This window comes from Bos grunniens, chromosome 3, assembly GCF_055505025.1.
Source record: "Bos grunniens cultivar Pamir isolate PY7600 chromosome 3, Bosgru_T2T1.0, whole genome shotgun sequence".
Taxonomy (NCBI): Eukaryota; Metazoa; Chordata; class Mammalia; order Artiodactyla; family Bovidae; genus Bos; species Bos grunniens.
Window position 1 is genome coordinate 92,915,236 of NC_141167.1, and position 21,522 is coordinate 92,936,757.

The 21,522-nt window shown below is 39.6% G+C and overlaps 1 pseudogene; it reads left to right on the forward strand.

Moving 5' to 3' along the window:
- The first annotated feature begins 5,457 nt into the window (after window positions 1-5,457).
- Window positions 5,458-20,310, forward strand: LOC147376118 (bile acid receptor-like; annotated as a pseudogene).
- Window positions 20,311-21,522: the final 1,212 nt, after the last annotated feature.

The window sequence follows — 21,522 nt, forward strand, 5'->3', positions numbered from 1 at the left end:
GACTGCAGCCTACCAGGCTCCTCTGTCCATGGGATTTTCCAGGCAAGAGTACTGGAGTGGGGTGCCATAATATGCACTAGGAAATTAAAAAATGTATGTGACTTGAGTTATTGTAATATCTGCTTAATTTCAAGGGTCTGGAATCAGTCCTGCAATATTGCTGAGGTACACCTGTATTCTATAAACTTATAAAACATTTCTGCTTTAGAGAATGTTTGAGGGCATTTATTTATCAGTATTGGAAGGACTTAGTTTGAGAACATTGCTATTTGTGATTTGAAACCTGACAGTGGGGAGGAAGGTTCAGGATGGGGAACACATGTATACCTGTGGCAGATTCATTTTGATATATGGCAAAACCAATACAATATTGTAAAGTTAAATAAAATAAAATTAACAAAAAAAAATAAAATAAAAAAAAAAGAGAAAAAAGAAAAAAGAAACCTGACAGTGGCATTGCTGTAAGATACTTATGTGTGAATTTGCCAGGATATTACCAGCCTGTTTTAATGTGCTATCTGATTTATTCTATGCTGCCAAGTCACCCCAGTCATGTCTGACTCTGTGTGATCCCACAGACAGCAGCCCACCAGGCTCTGCCATCCCTGGGATTCTCCAGGCAAGAACACTGGAGTGGGTTGCCATTTCCTTCTCCAATGCATGAAAGTGAAAAGTGAAAGTGAAGTCGCTCAGTCGTGTCCAACTCCTAGTGACCCCATGGACTGCAGCTTACCAGGCTCCTCCATCCATGGGATTTTCCAGGCAAGAATACTGGAGTGGAGTGCCATTGGTTCCATATCATTTCTTAAATGAAATTTTGCTCAGCTAGAAAAGGAGTACTGCTGGGGTCCAGCCCCGGTTGGATCCAGGGATTCCCTCAGGATGACGGTGTCGGCAATTTAAAATGCTGCTGCTGCTGCTGCCAAGTCGCTTCAGTCGTATCCGACTCTGTGCGACCCCATAGACAGCAGCCCACCAGGCTCCTCTGTTCCTGGGATTCTCCAGGCAAGAATACTGGAGTGGGTTGCCATTTCCTTGGGGAAGGAAATGAAAGTGAAAAGTGAAAGTGAAGTCGCTCAGTCGTGCCCGACTCTTAGCAACCCCATGGACTGGAGCCTACCAGGCTCCTCCATCCGTGGGATTATCCAGGCAAAAGTACTGGAGTGGGGTGCCATTGCCTTCTCCGGCGATTTAGAATAGCAATAGCTTAATTAAGTATTAATTAGAGACATAAAGAGTGGTTAAATAGGGATAGCTCAGTAAGAAAATTCAGTGGAGAAAAGAGGCTGAATAACTTCGTTTACGTGGAAAACCAGTAAAACTCCAAGACAAGGAGTTTGTGTCACCTACGTAGGCCATAGGTGTCCTCCCGTTCTCCCGAAGGAGAAGAAACACTAAGGCCTCCCCAGTCAGATCTTAGAAGCCCAGGCAAAATTAGTAGGCTTGACAAGCCTCCACGGTCCAGATGGGAATTCAGCCAGAAGGTGAGAGAAAGAACAACATGGGGAGACCAAGCTTCGGTGAGCAAGGCCCATAGCTTTATTTTCAATAGGGGCTTTTATACCGTAAGTTGCACATAGAGGATAATAGGGGGTGTGAAATCATGCAAAGTCAACATTCTTTGATCCTTATCAAAACCAGGATTTCTTTTCTGCAAACTTATCATATACAAATGGTTTAGGTGATTTACATCATCTTCTGGCCAGAAGGCCTGTTAACATTTTATGACTCTGACAAAGGTTTGTCAACCATAAGACTTATTTTCTCTAAGAGTAATTATTTTAAAGTTTGGCACCATCCTCCGAAGGTGTTAGATAAAGTTGCATTCCTGTAGGGCAAAGGCAGTAGGTTTACAACAAAGGAAAGAATTTATTACCTTAAGGGTCTAAAGTTGTTAATACCAAGGCCACTGCTTATTTTTTCTACATACCAACTATATTAATTAATACACTTCCAAGGATACAATACAGGGGATGTGGAAACTTGGCAGCAAGCATTGGCTCAGCAATGAAATCTTCTACTAGTTCTATTCTGACAATTTCTAACTCTCCGAGCGGCTCTATACTATATGAATATCTTAAGCTCCCCATGCCTCTCCTGGCTGGGAGACTGTAAACAATCGTATGCATAGCTATAGGAGTCCGGGTAAACCTGTCAGGCAAGTTAGAGAGCCATCTGAGGGGTTTGTGAACTAAAACACTCTTGTCACGCCCAGGAACTTTATTAACTGGAGCTGTAAGTTAACTCTTTTTCAGAGAGAGAGATGGTGGTGGGGGACAGCTCCCGTAAAGTCAGAGGTGTAGGTGAGAGCACAAAGCAGTGAAGTAGGCAGACTCTGGTTTTGGGGTAGACGCTCAGGCAGGCCTAGAGGGGCACCCCTCGAGTTCTGGCTCGCCTTGCCCACCAGAACTCTCCCACATAACCTTGTTATGGGTGGGGACTCCCATGCTGGCTCCCGGCAAAGTACCAAATGTTTTTTAATTTTCAGATATTTAATGTTATCTGAAGCCTAATGCTAAAAGCAATAATTTAAAAAGAAGGTTAACAACTTTAAGTTTTCATATTCATTTGGAATTTTCTAAAATGAAATTTTGACTCAAAGAGAAGTTTGGAAAGAACTAAACAGGATTATTGCTAAAAACTGTGACACAAATTAAACTGATGGTATTTAGAATCCTTTTTATATGGAGAGCCAATAAACCTGTGGTAATAATGACTGATCTTACTGATTTTAGTTCTTACTTTTCAAGGAAAACTTCATATTGAAAGTGCACTTGGGCTTCCTTGGTGACTCAGTGGTAGAGAATCTGTCTGCCAATGCAGGATACACGGGTTTGATCCCTGATCCTGGAAGATCCACATGCCGAGGAGAGACTAGGCTCATGTGCCACAACTATTGAGCCTGTGCTATAGAGCCTGGTAACCACAACTCCTGAGCCCGTGTGCTGCCACTGTTGAAGCCTGCGTGCCCTAGAGTCTGTGTTCCGCAACAAGAGATGGTGGTGAAAGTAGCTCAGTTGTGTCCGACTCTGCAACCACATGGACTGTACAGTCCATGGAATTCTCCAGGCCAGAATAATGGAGTGGGTAGCCTTTCCTTTCTCCAGGGGTTTTTCCCAACCCAGGGATTGAACCCAGGTCTCCCATATTGTGGTTGGATTCTTTACCAGCTGAGCCACAAGGGAAGCCCAAGAAAACTGGAGCGGGTAGCCTATCCTTTCTCCAGGGGATCTTCCTGACCTAGGCATAGAACTGGGGTCTCCTGCATGGCAGGTGGATTCTTTACCAACTGAGCTATGAAGGAAGCCCAATGAGAAGCCTGTGCAGTGCAGCTAAAGCATAGCCCTCTCTTGCTGCAACTAGAAAAAGGCCCATGCAGCAATGAAGACCCAACACAGCCAAAAAATATAAAATAAACAAGTAAATAAATAAAATGAAAAAAGAAAGTGCAATTATTTGGGGGCATCACTTTTGCTTCACCTGTTCCATTCAGTACTTCCTCTTCTGTACTCAGTCACTCAGTCATATCCTGTAGCCTGCCAGGATCCTCTGTCCATGGAATTCTCCAGGTAAGAATACTGGAGTGGGATGTCATTTCCTTCTCCAGGGGACTGCTACTATGCTATCAGAGTGGGAGATTCAAGTACTTTTAAAGGAACCTCAGTTCAGTTCAGTTCAGTTCAGTCGCTCAGTTGTGTCCTACTCTTTGTGACCCCCTGAATAGCAGCTCGCCAGTCCTCCCTGTCCATTACCAACTCCCAGTGTTGACTCAAAGTCATATGCATCGAGTTGGTGATGCCATCCAGCCATCTCATCCTCTGTTGTCCCCTTCTCCTCCTGCCCTCAATCCCTCCCAGCATCAGGGTCTTTTCAAATGAGTCAACTCTTCGCATGAGGTGGCCAAAGTATTGGAGTTTCAGCCTCAGCATCAGTCCTTCCAATGAACACCCAGGACTGATCTACTTTAGGATGGACTGGTTGGGTCTCCTTGCAGTCCAAGGGACTCTCAAGAGTCTTCTCCAACACCACAGTTCAAAAGCATCAATTCTTTGGCGCTTAGCTTTCTTCACAGTCCGACTCTCACATCCATACATGACCACTGGAAAAACCATAGCCTTGACTAGATGGACCTTTGTTGGCAAAGTAATATTTCTGCTTTTTAATATGCTGTCTAGGTTGGTCATAACTTTCCTTCCAAGGGGTACGTGTCTTTTAATTTCATGGCTGCAATCATCATCTGCAGTGATTTTTTAGCCCCCAAAAAGGAACCTAGAGCCTATTAAATAATACAGAAGACAAATTCTAGAGATATTACTGTTTTAAGCATTTTCATGAAAGTAGAAACCTTAGCAATGACACCATCATATAAGAACTAAATTTAAGTAAAACAAATTTCAACATAATCTCAGAAGCTACATCAGAAGTTTATCACGTATGTATTTTGGTATGATTTAAAACCCGTTTTCTTCTTTTTTGGTTCTTTTAAAAGGTGAAAACAGTCTTTACCTTCTAATAGATAGGATAAACCTATAAAATATCATGGACTCTAGAGTGACCTTTATTTTCTTTCAGTAATTTCCAGTTTCTTTAACTGTGATTTCCTGTGTAAGTCTATTCAAAGATGCATTATTTTTGGAGTTCCTTCCTAGGAAATAACAAAAATAGCTTTTTCCATAAGGGATAGTCTTAAATTTTGAATAATTTTTTCTCATAACAGCTTATGATTTTTAGTCTTTACTATTAAAAATAAAACACTTGTCTTTTCAATAATAAAAAATTATTTTCCTTAGTCAAATAGAACCAAAATTAATATTTTAATGTTTAGTGTATCATAGTACTATGAAAAATATTTACAAAGGACTTAGAAGATTAAATAAAGTGCTATGAAAGCCATTCTTCTCCTACTCTTTAATTTTCTTCATGAAAGAATGTACTTTTTCTTCCTAAGTCATCTAAATTTAAAATACTGAGATCTACTGAAACTGTTAGAATAATAATAATAGGACTCAATTACTAAGTCAAGAACTGTGCTGGATTTTAAACACACTAATTAAACTCTCCAAAAACTTTGCTAGGCATATTTCACTATTTCTCAATGAAGAAATTAAGGTCCAGAGAGGTGTAAAAATGAACCATATGTATGGGTCAGTGTATGAAGTCTAACTCTAAAGCTTGGTACCTTTACAAGAGCTATAATGATTATTACCAAGATTTAAATTATTTTAAAGAGCTGAGCAATAAGAAATTTTAAGAATTAAATAATTTGATACATGGAGATATGAAAAATCAATATTCTTCCAGTTAAAGAGTAAATATAAATGTCTCATGTATAATGTATGCTAAATTCTTTAATTTTCAAAACTGATTTGATAATCATACTTTCAAAAAGTCTACAAAATTTTTGTTTCCTTTACTATTTTAGCATTTACTAGTGAAAAAATGAAAATTGGTCAGAGAATGGCCAGTTCTTCTGTCACTGCATCTAACGGGTATTCTCTGGCTGAACCAGTGCAGCACTATGGTATGTGACAAAAAACTACAGTATGATAGTTAATAAAACATTTTTTGTGGGAATTATGGTTAAACAGAGTTTTTTTTAAAATTAATTAATTTATTTTACTTTACAATATTGTATTGGTTTTGTCATACATTGACTTGAATCCTCCATGAGTGTACATGTGTTCCCCATCCTAAACCCCCCTGCCACTTCCTTCCCCGTCCCATCCATCTGGGTCATCCCAGTGCACCAGCCCTGAGCACCCTGTATCATGCATCAAACCTGGACTGGCAATTCGTTTCACATGTGATATTTTACATGTTTCAATGCCATTCTCCCATATCATCCCACCCTCACTCTCTCCCACGGAGTCCAAGAGACTGTTCAATACATCTGTGTCTCTTTTGCTATCTCGCATACAGGGTTATCGTTACCTTCTTTCTAAATTCCATATATTTGTGTTAGTATACTGTATTGGTGTTTTTCTTTCTGACTTACCTCACTCTGTATAATAGGCTCCAGTTTCATCCACCTCATTAGAACTGATTCAAATGTATTCTTTTTAATGGCTGAGTAATATTCTGCTTCCTTGGCAGGAGCAGCCGAGAGGAGCTACCCCACGTCCGAGGTCAGGGGCAGTGGCCAAGAGGAGCAACACCACATCCAAGGAGTGTTGGCTGCGTGGGCGCAGGAGGGTCGAGAGGAGCTACTCCACGTTCAAGGTCAGGAGAGGTGGCGGTGAGGAGATACCCCTCGTCCAAGGTGAGGAGCAGTGGCTGTGCTTTGCTGGAGCAGCTGTGAAGAGATACTCCATGTCCAAGGTAAGAGAAACCCAAGTAAGATGGTAGGTGTTGCAAGAGGGCATCAGAGGGCAGACACACTGAAACCATAATCACAGAAAACTAGTCAATGTAATCAGACTAGGACCACAGCCTTGTCTAACTCAATGAAACTAAGCCATGCCCGTGAGGCAACCCAAGACGGGCGGGTCATGGTGGAGAGGTCTGACAGAATGTGGTCCACTGGAGAAGGGAATGGCAAACCACTTTAATATTCTTGCCTTGATAACCCCATGAACAGTATGAAAAGGCAAAATGATAGGATACTGAAAGAGGAACCCCTTAGGTCGGTAGGTGCCCAATATGCTACTGGAGATCATGGAGAAATAACTCCATAAAGAATGAAGGGATGGAGTCAAAGCAAAAACAATACCCAGTTGTGGATGTGATTGGTGATAGAAGCAGGTCCGACGCTGTAAAGAGCAATATTGCATAGGAACCTGGAATGTTAGGTCCATGAATCAAGGCAAATTCAGTTCAGTTCAGTTCAGTCACTCAGTTGTGTCTGACTCTTTGCGACCCCATGAATCGCAGCACGCCAGGCCTCCCTGTCCATCACCAACTCCTGGAGTTCACTCAGACTCACGTCCATCGAGTCAGTGATGCCATCCAGCCATCTCATCCTCTGTCATCCCCTTCTCCTCCTGCCCCCAATCCCTCCCAGCATCAGAGTCTTTTCCAATGAGTCAACTCTTCACATGAGGTGGCCAAAGTACTGGAGTTTCAGCTTTAGCATCATTCCCTCCAAAGAAATCCCAGGGGTGTTCTCCTTCAGAATGGACTGGTTGGATCTCCTTGCAGTCCAAGGGACTTTCAAGAGTCTTCTCTAACACCACATTCAGGTATGACCTAAATGAAATCCCTTATGATTATACAGTGGAAGTAAGAAATAGAGTTAAGGGACTAGATCTGATAGATAGGGTGCCTGATGAACTATGGACTGAGGTTTGTGACATTGTACAGGAGACACGGATCAAGACCATCCCCATGGAAAAGAAATGCAAAAAAGCAAAATGGCTGTCTGGGGAAGCCTTACAAATAGCTGTGAAAAGAGAAGCGAAAAGCAAAGGAGAAAAGGAAAGATATAAGCATCTGAATGCAGAGTTTCAAAGAATAGCAAGAAGAGATAAGAAAGCCTTCCTCAGAGATCAATGCAAAGAAATAGAGGAAAACAACAGAATGGGAAAGACTAGAGATCTCTTCAAGAAAATTAGAGATACCAAGGGAACATTTCATGCAAAGATGGGCTCGATAAAGGACAGAAATGGTATGGACCTAACAGAAGCAGAAGATATAAAGAAGAGATGGCAAGAATACACAGAAGAACTATACAAAAAAGATCTTCATGACCCAGATAATCATGATGGTGTGATCACTGACCTAGAGCCAGACATCCTGGAATGTGAAGTCAAGTGGGCCTTAGAAAGCATCACTATGAACAAAGCTAGTGGAGGTGATGGAATTCCAGTTGAGCTATTCCAAATCCTGAAAGATGATGCTGTGCAAGTGCTGCACTCAATATGCCAGCAAATTTGGAAAACTCAGCAGTGGCCACAGGACTGGAAAAGGTCAGTTTTCATTCCAATCCCAAAGAAAGGCAATGCCAAAGAATGCTCAAACTACCACACAATTGCACTCATCTCACATGCTAGTAAAGTAATGCTCAAAATTCTCCAAGCCAGACTTCAGCAATACGTGAACTGTGAACTTCCTGATGTTCAAGCTGGATTTAGAAAAGGCAGAGGAACCAGAGATCAAATTGCCAACATCCACTGGATCATGGAAAAGGCAAGAGAGTTCCAGAAAAACATCTGCTTCATTGACTATGCCAAAGCTTTTGATTGTGTGGATCACAATAAACTGTTGAAAATTCTTCAAGAGATGGGAATACCAGACCACCTGTTCTGCCTCTTGAGAAATCTATGCAGGTCAGGAAGCAACAGTTAGAACTGGACATGGAACAACAGACTGGTTCCAAATAGGAAAAGGAGTACGTCAAGGCTGTATAGTGTCATCCTGCTTAATTAACTTATATGCAGAGTACATCATGAGAAAGGCTGGGCTGGAAGAAACACAAGCTGGAATCAAGATTGCCGGGAGAAATATCAATAACCTCAGATATGCAGATGACACCACCCTTATGGCAGAAAGTGAAGAGGAACTCAAAAGCCTCTTGATGAAAGTGAAAGAGGAGAGTGAAAAGTTGGCTTAAAGCTCAACATTCAGAAAACGAAGATCATGGCATCTGGTCCCATCACTTCATGGGAAATAGATGGGGAAACAGTATCAGACTTTATTTTTTTGGGCTCCAAAATCACTGCAGATGGTGACTGCAGCCATGAAATTAAAAGACGCTTACTCCTTGGAAGAAAAGTTATGACCAACCTAGATAGCATATTCAAAAGCAGAGATATTACTTTGCCAACGAAGGTCCGTCTAGTCAAGGCTATGGTTTTTCCAGTGGTCATGTATGGATGTGAGAGTTGGACTGTGAAGAAGGCTGAGCGCTGAAGAATTGATGCTTTTGAACTGTAGTGTTGGAGAAGACTCTTGAAAGTCCCTTGGACTGCCAGGAGATCCAACCAGTCCATTCTGAAGGAGATCAGCCCTGGGATTTCTTTGGAGGGAATGATGCTGAAGCTGAAACTCCAGTACTTTGGCCACCTCATGTGAAGAGTTGACTCATTGGAAAAGACTCTGATGCTGGGAGGGATTGGGGGCAGGAGGAGAAGGGGACGACAGAGGATGAGATGGCTGGATGGCATCACTGACTCGATGGACTTGAGTCTGAGTGAACTCCGGGAGTTGGTGATGGACAGGGAGGCCTGGCGTGCTGCGATTCATGGGGTCGAAAAGAGTCGGATATGACTGAGTGACTGAACTGAACTGAACTAACAATTAAATATAAACTTAAAAATATTTATGTGACAGAAAGTTTCCATGTTCCTAGGTGAATCTGATGTTAGAATACAAAAATATCTTCTAAAAAGATCTAAATGTTAACTATTACATTTTCTCATGTGGCTGGTATAATTCTTGAATTAGGAGGAAATTTCAATTAAATGACTTCTAAGATTCTATCTAAGTCTATTTTTCAGGAATGCTTTTCTTGAAAACAAATAGGAGATCGGCAAGTGAAGATTATCACTGACAATGGCATTTTCAAAGAGTAAAATAGTCTTTGATGAAGTTTTGAAGCACTTCTCTATTTTTTATTCACAAATGCAATATTCGCACCGAACCTAGAAATGATTAGATCAGTACTGCACTGGCAACCCACTCCAGTACTCTCGCCTGGAAAATCCCATGTACGGAGGAGCCTGGTAGGCTGCAGTCCATGGGGTCGCTAAGAGTCAGGCACGACTGAGCGACTTCACTTTCACTCTTCACTTTCATGCATTGGAGAAGGAAATGGCAACCCACTCCAGTGTTCTTGCCTGGAGAATCCCAGGGACGGGGGAGCCTGGTGGGCTGCCGTCTATGGGGTCGCACAGAGTCGGACACGACTGAAGCGACGCAGCAGCAGCAGCAGCAGCAGCAGATGTTTGCTGCTGCTGCTGCTGTTAAGTCGCTGCAGAAGACGTTTGCTGCTGCTTCTGCTGCTGCTGTTAAGTTGCTTCAGTCATGTCCGACTGTGTGCGACCCCATAGACGGCAGCCCACCAGGCTCCTCCGTCCCTGGGATTCTCCAGGCAAGAACACTGGAGTGGGTTGCCATTTCCTTCTCCAATGCATGAAAGTGAAGAGTGAAAGTGTAATCGCTCAGTCGTGCCCGACTCTTAGCGACCCCATGGACTGCAGCCTTCCAGGCTCCTCCGTCCATGGCATTTTCCAGGCAAGAGTACTGGAGTCAGTTGCCGTTGCCTTCTCTGAGTAAACGTCTTAGTTCAAGGTAAAGTCTTATTGTTGGAATCTTACACTCACTTCCTGTAAAGAATAGCCAAACAAAGGCCAAGGGAAAAGAGGTACTAGCTTTATGAATAGAAGAATAGCGGGGCCAGTATTTGCTTCATCTTAAAATGCAGGGCCTTGCTATTAAAACTGGGATTTCTCGGGTGGGTCAGTGGTAAGGAATCCGCCTACTAATGCAGGATATGTGGGTTCTCTTGGGTAGAGAAGACCCCTGGAGAAAGAAACGGCAGCCCACTTCAGTGTTCTTGCCTGGAAAACCCCAAAGACAGAGGAGTGTGGTGGACTACAAGTCCACGAAGATTTAACAACAACAGCTGTTAAAACTAAATTGAAGAATGAGGCACAGTTCTGGAAACCTAAGCTGGGCTTTCTAGTCCCTTTGCTGAATCTAAGTCATGAAACTCCCACTCTCAAGTGTGTCTGCAGAAAGAATACGGCAGGCTACTAAGAGGGATATTGACTAGTCTTATCAACTTCACTGCTAAGGCAATGGCAACCTACTCCAGTACTCTTGCCTGGAAAATCCCATGGACAGAGGAGCCTGGTAGGCTGCAGTCCATGGGGTTTCGAAGAGTCGAAGAGTTGGACACGACTGAGAGACTTCACTTTCACTTTTCACTTTCATGCATTGGAGAAGGAAATGGCAACCCACTCCAGTGTTCTTGCCTGGAGAATCCCAGGGATGGCGGAGCCTGGTGGGTTGCCGTCCATGGGGTCTCACAGAGTCGGACACGACTGAAGTGACTTAGCAGCTTAGCAGCAGCAGCAGGGATTATTACATAGGAATGGGAAATAAAAGAGGAAGTGGAAAGAGATTGCTATGCATTATTTAGGAAAATGTAGAATCTCCACCCACTCCTTGACACACACGCGCGTGCACACACACAAAACTGCTCATTCAACATCTTGGACTAGATAAGTTAGCAGCATTATCTCATCTGCAGAAGTGCTAAAAAAGTAAAGAAGGGTAAGTTTGGAAGAGTATCTCTTCTTTTTTGAGTTGAGGTAGCAACGCGAGGAGAGGAAAAGAGAGGCTTTTCTTATAGTTTTATTTTACGTGAGCATACATTCCTTCTAGGCAACCTTGAGTGATGTGTCACAGAATTGCTGGGGTCCAGCCCCGGCTGATCCAGGGTATTTGAAGGGGAGACGGCTTCGGCGAGGATCAGGATACAATAGCTTCAATTAGACATTAATTAGAGATGTAAAAAGTAATAGAATGAGGATAGCTCAGAAGGAAAATTCAGTGGAGAAAAGAGGCTGAGTAGCTTGGTTTACGCGGGAGACCAATAAAACTTCAAGACAAGAAGCTTACACCACTTACGTAGGCCGCAGGCGTCCTTCCGTTCTCCCGAAGGAGAGGAGACACTGAGGCCTCCCCGGTCGGATCTTAGAAGGCCAGGCATAATTAATAAGCATGGTGAGTTCCACGCTCCAGATGGAGACTCAGCCAGAGTGAGAGAGAGAGCGACATGGGGAGACCAGTCTTTTGAGGAACTGATCCCAATTCTTTATTTTCCAGAGTCTGTTTTTATACACTGAGATGTTATACAAAAGTCACGTGGGGACAGCAGTCCTGACTTTTATTAAAGTCAGGTGCTTCACACAAATGTATACAGAGGTCTTAGGGGTGTTACATCATCTTCTGGCCAGGGGGGGCCTGCTGACAATTTACGACCCTCTCCTTGTGACAGTGGTCAGTCAACCAGAACACTTTTTTCTCCAAGAGTGATTATTCTTAAAACAGACGCCACCCAAATAAAGTTACATTCCTATAGGGTGAGGGTGCAGTGGATTTTAGTTAAGGAAAGAATTTACTTAGCCTAAGGTCTAACGTGATCAATATCAAAGGTTAATACTTATTTCTTCTATATATTCATTAATGTGTGTAAGGGCAGGGGATGTGTAGTCTTAGCAACAAACATTGGCTCAACAAATGAAAAACCCTTCACCGATACAATTTCTAATCAGCCCACTATACTTATACTAATGGTTTTCTAACTTTTCTAAGAAACCTGTTTTTAGAAGGTTTAAAGCATCTCGTGCCTCTCACGGTTGGGAGGCTGTGAGCAATCACATGTGGCCGGACAAGCCTGTCAGGCAGGCTAGAGAACCTTCAGAGGAGTTTGTAGGTTGAAACACTCCTATCACGCCCAGGAATTATTATTAGCTGGAGCTCTAAGTTAACTCCTTCTCCGAAAGAGGTGGTGGGGGACAGCCCCCGGTAAAGTCAGAGGTGTAGGTGAGAGCACAAAGTAGCAAAGTAGGCAGGCTCTGGTTATGGGGGTAGATGCTTGAGAATTTCCAGGGGGACTCCTGAGGCTCGATCCTGCCTTTGTGTACGTCGAGCCTCCTTCCTCATGACCTTTGCCACAGGCTGAGTGCCTCACGCCAGCCCCCAACACAGAATCATGATATTCTCTAAGATACAGTTTTTAAAATGCTTTTAGATGATATAACCATAAAAAATAGGGAGTTGGTTTAATGTGTTTGGGTTATTTAGCTTAATTTCCAGATAGATTATTGACAGGAATAAACATGGAATAAAATATACCAAACAGGAGATGATTAAAACAAGTATCCTGATAAATGTATATTAAACTAAACTTCTCTATTGAGGGGAAAAAACATTTTATTGAAACAATTTAGTTAACTTAATTACTTTATGATAAAGATTAAAAACAAGTAACTAAAAAATACCTTATAGTAAAATTTTTCAAACTCTTGTTTTGTTACTAGGGTTTTTTCCATGTAACATCAGCAGGAATCCAGTATACAGTTGCAAGAATGGTGGTCATTGTGAAATGGACATATACATGCAGACAAAATGTCAAGAGTGCAGACTAAAAATTGTAAGGCAGTAAGAATGTAAGGAGAATGTAAGTACCATTGTGTACTTGTTTTTTTTTTTTTGAGAAGAGTTTTAGTTTTTATTACCTTACTGGGAACTTATACTCTTCAAGTTATTTTGAGCATATTTGAACATAATATATTTGTCTAGATTTAAGCGGGGGATCCCTGGTTTGGGAAGATCCCCTGGAGAAGGGAAAGGCTACCCATTCCAGTATTTTGGCCTGGAGAATTCCATGGACTGTATAGTCCATGGGGTTGCAAAGAGTCTGATACGACTGAGCAACTTTAACTTTCAAGCTATTTCTCTAGCAACTGCTATATTAGAATAACCAGTTACCAATCTTGGTAATTATTTATATAAATTCTGTTCTATACTGTATTTGTCTAACTTTGGCGGTAATCATATTTTCTTCCTAATTGGAAACCCTTGAGTTTTTATTTTAGTTAACCTAAAGTTATATAATTCATCTAGAAAAAGCAGAATTTTAAATTAATAGTTTCTCTTCAATTGACATTCTGTTTCTTCCAAGATATCATGAGGAAATTTCTCTAACATAAAAAGGCCTAAATTTATAATTTTGAGATGTAAAATTAATTTTAATTTATGTCTAGGATGACTGTAGTTTTAAGTAGACAAGTTGTTGTGGAAAGAAAAGAAGTAATGTAAACAGTAAGTTTAACTGCTGTTATACATGCTTACCAAAAATAAAGGTTCTTTTTGAAAAGACTGGTTTGTGATCACATATGTGTTACAATGTAAGACAATTTTCATCAATCTTATGATGGTATTTGATGTACCTAAAACATTTCATGTGAATTTTGTAGTATCACAGGTTTGCTCACAGAAATCCAATGCAAATCAAATGGACTTCGCAAGAACTTTAAGCAGAAGAATAGCTTCGGCTCTAACATCAAAACAGAAGAGAAAGGGGTAAACAACCAGCTTGTATTATCCACCGCTAGATCTGGAAAAGTGGCAAGACTCATAAAATGTCTTGTTTCTTTAATGATGATATCTTGTTTGATAAGTATGCGTTATAGTTTTCCCCCATATTTTCTTACAGATTCAGGAGCACATGGAACTAACTCAAGAGGAACATCAGCTTATTAACAGATTGTGGCTGCTCATCAAAAATATACAATTCTTTTAGAAGCAACAGAAAGATTTGTATGTGTTCATTAATGGCAAGAAATAACTTGTAATTAATTATGTTAGAAAATAACAGCATAATCATAAAAGTTTAAAATTTAAAGTTATTTGAAAGAAAGAAATTATAAATTGTATTTCTTTTTTTGTTGGTTAGCTGCAGGGATATGGAAATCCTGAACTGATCTTTCTGGGACTCTCATGGATAGTCTTACATATACAGAGGTTAGTGGATTTCACCAAGGGACTTCCAGGTATCACACTGCCTTTGGAAAAAATTAAAGTAATTTAATATGTAATTTTTTTAAAGTTCCTTGTTTTAAAGGAAGGTGACATTTTAAGAAGACAAAACCTTCTAGTTTTCTATCAAAACTGCCTCTAAATTCAAAAACATATTGACTTTGTTTGCTTTAATCAATCAGGTGGATGAAAATATAAATATTTAAAAATATTATTCAAGTGACTTCAAAGACTTAGAGTTAAGACAAACTGTGATTCGTTGTATGTTTTATTTTTGGAAATAAATTGTTTTGGTTTTTAGATAAACAAAATTCCTTGTACCATACAAAAAAAAAAAAAATCAAGCAACTATTGGCCAAAACGTAGCTATCTATTTACATATACAGATAACTCTCTGCAAAAATAAATTCTTCAAGGCTAAACCAACTATGTTTAATTTGTGTATGCCATAGGAACTTATTATCTGGTTCTGATGAAAGTGCACTAAAATATTAAATGTGGAATCATGATTATTCTAAGGGGACAGTTAGGATTCATATCATAAATAATATAAAAATGTTAAATTCTATACTTGAAAATTACCTTTTCATTATCTATTTCAAACAATTATGTGATCTTTTCATAAATGATTTGAAAATTTGACCAATGAGGATCAGACTGCATTACAGAAGGGATCAAAAACTGAAGTGATATTCCTTCATGTGGCCCAGATTTACAGTCAAAAAAAATGTTTTTCATCAACTTCTGAAAATAAAAAGGGCCAACTAACTCAGTCTTAATAGTTATTATTAAATTTAGCAACAAATTGTATAACATTGAACTATTTTTTCTTATTATATTTTAATTTTACTAGTTAATATACAAACAAGTATGTCAATAATAGCTGTTTGTAGTTTACCAATTCTTTGTATTTTTTAAAGAAAGTCATTTTTTTATAGCATCACAGAAAACACATTTTGAAGGGTCTTCTATATAGTTTTTATATAAAGTATGAACTATTATTCTATATTCATGTTTCAGTAATAAAAATTATAAAGCTATCATTTGTTGGGAATGTTTCCTGTATAACAGATATTAGAGTTATTGAAATTACTATCTGCATAAAGATTTTTAAAAAGCAGACTTTATATTTTCCCCTTAACTATGTACTATGAGGGGCTTCACTTGTAGCTCAGTTGGTAAAGAATCTGCCTGCAGTGCAGGAGCCTTGGTTCAAATCCTGGGTTGGGAAGATCACCTGCAGAAGGAAATGGCAACCCACTCCAGTATCCTTGCCTGGAAAATCTCATGGACACAGGAGTCTGATGGGCTGCAGTCCATGGGGTCTCAAAGAGTTGGGCATGACTGAGCAACTAATACTTACTTGCTGCTGCTAAGTCGCTTCAGTTGTGTCCGACTCTGTGCGACCCCATAGACGGCAGCTCAACAGGCTCCCCCGTCCCTGGGATTCTCCAGGCAAGAATACTGGAGTGGGTTGCCATTTCCTTCTCCAATGCTTGAAAGTGAAAAGTGAAAGTGAAGTCGCTCAGTCATGTCTGACTCATAGCAACCCCATGTACTGCAGCCCACCAGGCTCCTCCATCCATGGGATTTTCCAGGCAAGAGTACTGGAGTGGGGTGCCACTTACTTAGGTACAAAGAGTCGGGCACAACTGAGCGACTAACACTTACTTCTTTAGATACTGCGACTAACACTTACTTACTTAGATACTGCAACTAACACTTACTTACTTACTTAGGTACTATGAAGCTATAATATCATTTAGATCATTCAATGAATTATCACAATCAGAGTGGTAATAGAAATGCTATTTATCCCATGGAAACATTTTGCAATGAAGACTGTTCTTCTATTTGCTTACTGGTAATATCACATGTAATACAAATATTGTTTTGGATGTAGAAAGTTGGTCAGACCAAAAAATTGGTCAGAAAGTTGATTTCATTTTCTTCTTATACAGCTTTGAGAAAATGTGATAATGGCAATATGAGTCAGCACTATGTTTTGACGAAAATACATTTGATATTAATCTTTTTAGGTATTGCTGAAGAATTATTATCATACCATATTGCTTCTGTAGAAGAATGAGTGAGCTTAATATTGCTAATACTGAATATACTCTGCTTGCAGCCACAACAGTGCTTTTTTCAGGTAAAAATACATTTGGCGATAAAGTTTGGATTAAGTTTGGCAATGAAATCATGAAATTTGTGGTTATTATATTATTCATTGATTCCAAATGTACCAATTTTAATCAAAATTGACTTCTCTATAAGAGCATTCCTTTCAGCTTACAAACATGCTGTAATTTCTTGCATCTTAATAAAATGCCTTTTTGACTTTGAATCCCCTTTGAGCTATTCTCCTATTTCTGTTTTACATTATAGTCAAATTTAAAAAAATTAAGAACTGTTTATATGTCTGCCTCCATGTCGCTCTTCTCATTCACTTCTGAAACTAATACAGGTAGATTTTGTCCCCTCCACCATAACTTGTCAAAATCTTCGGTAATTTGACATTGTGAATTCCAGTGATCAGTTCTTAAGTCCTGATCTTCCTTAATCCATTAGCTACTTTTGACACAGCAGTTCGCTTTCTCTTTCTTAGAACACTTATCATTTGGCTTCAATTGATCACTCCCTCCTTCTTGGCATGATTTTTTTCCACTTAATTTCCAGGACATTATAGTCTCTTGGTTTTCTCCTCAGTAGCTGCTCTTTCTGTCTTCTTTGTTAATTCCCCATCATCTTCCACACTGATAAATGTTAAAAATGTTCCAACACTCAGTTCTCTTCTATACCCACTTCCTTAGAAACTACATCCCGTCTCATGGTTTTAAATACCATCTAGGGGCTGACATCTCCCAAACTATATGCCAACTTGGACTGCTACCCTAAGCTCCATTACATAGCCTACTCAAGATTTCAATTTTGATGTTTAGAAGGCATATAAAATTTAACCCCCTCATGTGAACTCTTGATTGCCGGGGACCAGCCCCGGCTGATCCAGGGTATTCGAAGGAGAGATGGCGTCGGCGAGGATCAGGATACGATAGCTTCAATTAGATATTAATTAGAGATATAAAGAGTAATAGAATAAGGATAGCTCAGTAGGAAAATTCAGTGGAGAAAAGAGGCTGAGTAGCTTGGTTTACGCGGGGGACCAATAAAACTTCAAGACAAGAAGCTTGCACCACTTACGTAGGCCGCAGGCGTCCTTCCGTTCTCCCGAAGGAGAGGAGACACTGAGGCCTCCCCGGTCGGATCTTAGAAGCCCAGGCAAAATTAGTAAGCATGGTGGGTTCCACGCTCCAGATGGAGACTCAACCAGAGTGAGAGAGAGAGCGACATGGGGAGACCAGTATTTCGAGAAACTGATCCCAATTCTTTATTTTCCAGAGTCTGTTTTTATACACTAAGATGTTATACAAAAGTCACGTGGGGACAGCAGTCCTGACTTTTATTAAAGTCAGGTGCTTCACACAAATGTATACAGAGGTCTTAGGGGTGTTACATCATCTTCTGGCCAGGGGGGCCTGCTGACAATTTACGACCCTCTCCTTGTGACAGCGGTCAGTCAATCAGGACACTTATTTCTCCAGGGCTGATTATTCTCAAAACAGACGCCACCCAAGTAAAGTTACATTCCTACAGGGTGAGGGTGTAGTGGGTTTTAGTTAAGGAAAGAATTTACTTAGCCTAAGGTCTAACGTGATTAATATCAAAGGTTAATTCTATATATTCATTAATGTGTGTAAGGGCAGGGGATATGGAGACTTAGCAACAAACATTGGCTCAACAAATGAAAAACCCTTCACCAACACAATTTCTAATTAGCCCATTATACTTATACTAATAGTTTTCTAACTTTTCTAAGGAACCTGTTTTTAGAAGGTTTAAAGCATCTTGTGCTGTGAGCGATCACATGTGGCTGGACAAGCCTGTCAGGCAGGCTAGAGAACCTTCAGAGGAGTTTGTAGGTTAAAACACTCTTGTCACACCCAAGAGTTTTTATTGACTGGAGCTCTAGGTTAACTCCTTCTCCGAAAGAGGTGGTGGGGGACAGCCCCCCGTAAAGTCAGAGGTGTAGGTAAGAGCACAAAGTAGTAAAGTAGGCAGGCTCTGGTTATGGGGGTAGATGCTCCAGGAGTTCCAGGGGGACTCCTGAGGCTCGATCCCGCCTTTGCGTATGTCGAGCCTCCTTCCTCATGACCTTTGCCATGGGCGGAGTACCTCACTCTGGCCCCCAACACTTGATTGCTCCCCTGATCCTTCTATATTCTTCCTTCATCTCTTCTAAATGGCATCTCAATCCTTTAAGCTGTAGAAGTCAAAATTCTTGAAGTCATCCTTCACTTCTTTTTTACTCTTATACCCATATTAAATATGCAACAAATCTTGTTGACTCTAGCTTCAAAATAGATCTAGAACTCAAGCCCTTCTTACTGTCTCTGCCATCCTAATAAAATTACTAACTCACTTTCCTATTTCTGCCCTTGCCTCCTTAGGATCTATTCTTTATACAGTAGTCACAGTGATTCTTTGACAACATAAGCCATATCATGTCATTCTTCTGCACATAATCCTTTAATGGATTTCTCTTTCATACAATTTATAGCCAAAGTTCTTTCTGATATTGCTTGCAACTATTCCTTTTGCTAACATCACCACAACCACATTACTTTTGATGCATATGTTCCCTGAAAATTTTAAGTAGGCTCCTTCCACAAGTTCTACTGTACTTGACAAATTTTCTGCTTGAAAACTCCTTTCTAAAGGGCTTCATGGCTCCCTCCTTCACCATCCTGGATCTCTGCTAAGTGTCATATTAAATCTGATTACCCTTTAAAATATAGCTGTTGTGCCTCTACCCTAAATTCTTATCCCCTACTCTTAATTTTTGTCATATATTTTTATTTTTAAAATGTGTATATGTCTCTATTCTCCCCTACTCCTCCTAGATCCAAAATACAAGCTCAATAAGGGCAGGAAACTTGGTCTATGTTCACTGCTGTATCTCCAGCACAATGACTAGATGAATGAATGCTGTCTAATCATTAAGAAATACGCTCAGTCATGTCCGACTCTTTGCAACCCCATGGACTGTAGCCTACCAAGCTTCTCAGTCCATGGGATTTTCCAGACAAGAGTACTGGAGTGGGTTGCCATTTCCTTCTCTAGGGGATCTTCCCGACCCAGGGATCCAACCCGGGTCTCCCACATTGTAGGCAGATGCTTTACCCTCTGAGCCACTAGGGAAGCCCCTCATAGAGTATTATGAAGCTCAAATAAGACATTGCATAGAAGGAGGTTACCTAGCATAAAATCTGGCATATATGAAAGGTTCAGTGTGTATTTTCTATTTTTATTATTTTAAACTGTATTGTCTTAATTATCTTCTACCATTTTCCAGTATTCATTATGATATATATGATGATGTTTTTCAGATTGCCCATGCCTTAAAAATAAGCAACATGTGGAAAATTTACAGGAACCAGTTTTACAAATTTTGTACAAATATTCAAAAATTTATCATCCAGAAGATCTACAGCATTTTGCTCATCTCATAGGGAGGTTTACTAAACTGAGAACACTGAACCACAGCCACTCAAAAATACTTAGGATTTGGAAAACAAAGGACCCCAAATTGACTACTCTCTGAGAAATGGAATTTGTATTCATGCTGCTGAAATTTTATAACATTGTGGTTTGTCTTATACTTCTTAAATCTAGATTGTTTACTTTATCATCATAGGATGATTGATTTGAAAAATATGAACAGAATTGCTGTCACCAATATATTGCTATAAAATGGACATTATCAAGGGCTCATCAAATTTTGTGGAACATACGACCGCCACTAGAGGGACATCTAGGATTCTTTTCAAGATTCGGGCTCAAGGAAGCAACGGTTATTGTGCCTGCATGTTCCCTTCAAAAGGGAGTAGTACTAAATACAGTTCTTACCTGAAGAAACTCTTTTTTTCATTTAGCAGAAAATCGAATGAAAAAAAAAATATATATTGCTTATAGATATAAAAAAGATTATCTAGTGGAAATAGTTGTAATCAGAATAAAAGCAGTTTGTGAACTTAAGGCTAGGTTGATGGCTAAACATCTTAAACCTATTACTGTTATAGCATTTTACAAATTATTAAAGAGGAACAAAGCTTTGTCCAACTCTTACTTTTTCTTAATGTCTTTAAAAAACAGATCTTTAAAAGTCCCAATTAAAAATTTTGTCATGGAAAGATACTGAAAAATTAAAATGACAAAATACGTTAACATATGTTGGGAAATTAAGCACAATTTAATGCTCATTCTGGTAGACAATATTTTAACATTTTTGCTAACGCCTTTCGTAGAAAAAATTAAAGTTCTTAAAACCTGAAATCTTACCACATTTTAATCCTTATAAGAACTGGATTAACATTAAAACATTTCCTGTGAAATACACAAAAATGAGAAATTATATGGAAACCCAATTGTTTAGAAAGACTGGACCTGAGTAAATAAAACTGAATTTAATACTAGGAATGGCATTTTGGTTTTCAATAAGAAAAAAGACCATAGTTGAATATTTCATTGTTACAAAACTTAAAAAAATTTGGAATATTGAATTTATACCTTTAACTTTTTAAATATGTTAATTAAATGTGTCAGCTATTTCCCCCAGGGATTATCTTGTGCCTTTATTCTTGGTATCATTTCTTAAAGGGAGTATTTAGTCTTTTTTAGGGTACCTAGACTCTTTTTCATATAAAATGAAAATCTTGCACTTTTTTTCTAGCTCAAAAATTATGTTTTTCCCAGCTCAAAAATGTAAGTTTTTTGAAACTTACATTTTTAGTAAGTTTTCAGAAACTATTATGTCTGATAGGTTAAAGTTACACAAAACAAAATGAATTATTTAAAAATATTACTAAAGTCCTTTGGAAAAGCATTGATTATACTGTAGGACATGGAGAAAATTAGGACATATAGTCAGTATGTTGAAAACAGAATGTATTGTCTTACTGCTCAAACCTAGGTACC